This window comes from Carlito syrichta, unplaced genomic scaffold, assembly GCF_000164805.1.
Source record: "Carlito syrichta isolate Samal-C Ts95f unplaced genomic scaffold, Tarsius_syrichta-2.0.1 Scaffold305203, whole genome shotgun sequence".
NCBI lineage: Eukaryota > Metazoa > Chordata > Mammalia > Primates > Tarsiidae > Carlito > Carlito syrichta.
Genome location: NW_007249299.1, coordinates 377,104 through 380,491, shown reverse-complemented (window position 1 = coordinate 380,491; position 3,388 = coordinate 377,104). Strand labels below are relative to the sequence as shown.

The 3,388-nt window shown below is 48.3% G+C and overlaps 1 pseudogene; it reads left to right on the top strand.

Annotated features, from left to right (window-relative positions):
• The first annotated feature begins 1,935 nt into the window (after window positions 1-1,935).
• LOC103263654 lies at window positions 1,936-3,043 on the top strand (annotated as a pseudogene).
• Window positions 3,044-3,388: the final 345 nt, after the last annotated feature.

The window sequence follows — 3,388 nt, the reverse complement described above, 5'->3', positions numbered from 1 at the left end:
GCGCTCGCCGCCCGCGTGCTGCAGCCAGTAGCCACGCTGGGTCTCCTGGCCGCTGTTTGCGCAGGGATTGTGGGATGCGGGGCCCCTGAGCGCCCGGTCTGATTACCGTCCCTTGCCCAGAGCCAAGCTTCAATAGCTGATCCCTAGTCCTGTGGCTTCCGTAGCTTCAAGGCGGAGACTGCAGTGTGCCGGATCCAGCACTCGACCCTGGACCTGACTACCAAGAAGGGAGCGAGGGTCCCTTTTGTCCTAACGCCCTCTCGGGCTTTATAAAAAGCGTACACGGCGGCCCGAGGAGAGAGAGTGCCTGTAGAAAATGCTCTTGGTGCGTCTGGTGGTGGAATTTCTTGCCGCTCCACAACACGTCGTTCCCACCTCAGCCTCCAGCACAGCCTCCAAATCGACTGCGCAAGAAACGGCGCGGCGCGAGTGTGCGGTCTGCTCGCGTCCTGGGCAGTGGCCGCAGAATGCGGCGGGTGGAGCTGCCCAGGATCAACTGGGGCCCGCCGGGCTGCGCCCTCTAAGAGGCCTGGAGCGCCGTCCGAACCCCCTTTCCAGAGCTGCTCCTGCCACCCGCGGCCTTACCTCCTGGCATCGGCCCACGTCCCCTGACACGCACCTACGCCTGCTGTTTACCTCCCTTTGCTCCAATATGCCGAGATTTTAGGGTGAAATCCTTAATGACTGCTTGGTGGTACCTAGCACGGCGCTGTGCATAGAACAGATTCTCAATAAATGTTCTTGGATTTCATTTGACGTCACATTTGGCGTGATTTTTACTGAAATTTCCGTTTTAGTTCTTCAAAACCCAGATAACTTCTACCTCTGGTTTTTGAAGTTTCTATCAAAGAATATTGTAGAATATATAGTTTAGTATAGATATCGCCATTTCTTATATATTGTCCACAGTAATACAGGAGGCACTGTTACTCTATGTTGGATACTTTTAAAACACAATTTTGTATGATAAAGCTGTTGGTTCCTGATTTCTGAGGTTTTTACATTTTAAAAATCTCTATTTAAAATCATCAAGTCAGACTTATCCTTTTCAGCTTCCAAGCGTAACCACAGTACAATTAAATATATGTAGGAAAAATATGTCTTAACTAGTTTGCTACAATAAATATTCCCACATTAAAGTTGTAATAAAATAACTTAGCTTTATGTTTCACAATGATAAAAGCAGGGGGAGTTTTCACACGTGAGTGTTTGTGGTTAGTCAGTTTTTCTCAGACACTTCTAGTCTGTTCTGCCATGACTCAGAGGCTTGTAAGGGGGCTTCCCCTCCTAAAAGCTGCAACTTACCTTGTCCCTTCTTGCTAATCCAACAGTATGAATTCAAAAGGAACCATACACTGGCTATACAGGCAGTCTCAGCAAAACATTTGCACTGGCAATGACAAATACTACTCAAAATGATATTATTGCCATTATTACTTAACCACAGATTAAAACTGCAGATGGAAAAGAATGGAAAAAATCTTTAGTTATCAAGAATATTCCTATATTACCATGCTTGTTGTGTCCTGAGAGAGAGAGAGAGAGAAACACACACACACATGTACACACAAACACAAGCGCACGCGTGCCTCTGAGGTATTTATTAAGAAGATAAGAGTGGTCATGTCAGAACAAGAAAAGTTAGATACTAGTATTCTCAAATTTGGCTTTCTAGCCTCCAGCACATTTTCATGTTATTTGCACTGTGAACTATGACTAAAGACTTAGTAAAAGTCCATCTTAAATGACTAGGCATTAATGTTATTTTTCAAATGCTACGTTTGGGAAATTCAGTTGGCATATGGGCACTTAAGAGTTTGCCAGCTTCCTGCCGGGCCTGCCGGTTAATGAGGTTGGGGAAAGGTCTTAGCATTCAGGGGAGGGTGGTCCTGGGCATGAACGGACTGAGAACATCGCCTCCCCCAGTAGATCGCAATGGAAGACGAAATCGCAGCGCTTGTCATTGACAATGGTCCCAGCATGTGCAAAGCAGGCTTTGCAGGGGCCAATGCTCCTGATCTGTGTTCCCCTTCATCGTTGGGTGTCCCTGGCACTAGGGCGTTATGATAGGCTTGGGTCAGAAGGACTCCTACGTGAACGATGAGGCCTAGAGCAAGCGAGGCATCCTGACTCTGAAGTAGCCTACTGAGCATGGCATCGTCACCAACTGGGACAATATGGAGACGATCTGGCACCACACAGTCTACAACGAACTGCAAGTGGCCCCCAAGGAACACCCGGTGCTGTTACTGAGGCTCCCCTGAACCCTAAGGCCAACAGAGAGAAGATGACCCAGATCATGTTTGAGACTTTTAACACCCTGGCCATGTATGTAGCCATCCAGGCTGTGCTCTTCCTGTATGCCTCTGGTCATACCACTGGTTTTGTCATGGCCTCTGGGGATGAGGCCACCCACACAACGCCCATCCACAAGGGCTACACCCTCCCCCATGCCATCCTGCATCTGGACCTGGCTGACTGGGATCTGACTGACTGCCTCATGAAGATCCTCACAGAGCACAGTTACCGCTTCACCACTACAACTGAGCACGACATCAAGGAGAAGCTGTGCTACGTTGCCCTGGACTTCGAGCAGGAGATGACCTCCGTTGCATCCTCTTCCTCCCTGGAGAAGAGCTATGAGCTGTCTGATGGCCAGGTGATCACCATCGGCAACAAGCGGTTCTGGTGTCCAGAGGCACTGTTCCGGCCCTCCTTCCTGGGCATGGAATCCTGTGGCATCCATGAGACCACCTTACTCCATCATGACGTGTGACGTAGACATCTGCAAGGACCTGTAAGCTAACACAGATTGTCTGGTGGCACCACCATATACCCGGGCATCGTTGACAGGATGCAGAAGGAGATCACTACCTTGGCGCCCAGCGCCATGGAGATCAAGATCATTGTTCCCCCTGAGCGCAGGTACTCCATGTAGATCGGTGGCTCCATCCTGGACTCCCTGTCCACCTTCCAGCAGATGTGTATCAGCAAGCAGGAGTATGAGTCGGGTCCCTCTATCATCCATCGCAGATGCTTCTAAACAGACTGCAAGCAGATGCGAAGCAATTCCTGCATGATTTAACTCATAAGTATAAATTTGCCCTGGCAAATGTATACACCTTATGCTAACCTCACAAAACTGGAATAAGCCTTTGAAAAGAAATTTGTCCTTGAAGCTTATATAATATCAGCACTGGATCATAGATCCTGTTGCTGATTTTTGACCTTGTATTCAAGTTAACTGTTCCCTTGGTATTTGTCTAATACCCTGTACATATCTTTGGTTTAAACCCTTAGTACATGCGGCTCAGTCACTCTGTGGCTGAGGTGAGAACATGCTTATGGAAGAGAAGTCCATGATCTGTAAATCTGCATGACCAAGAGT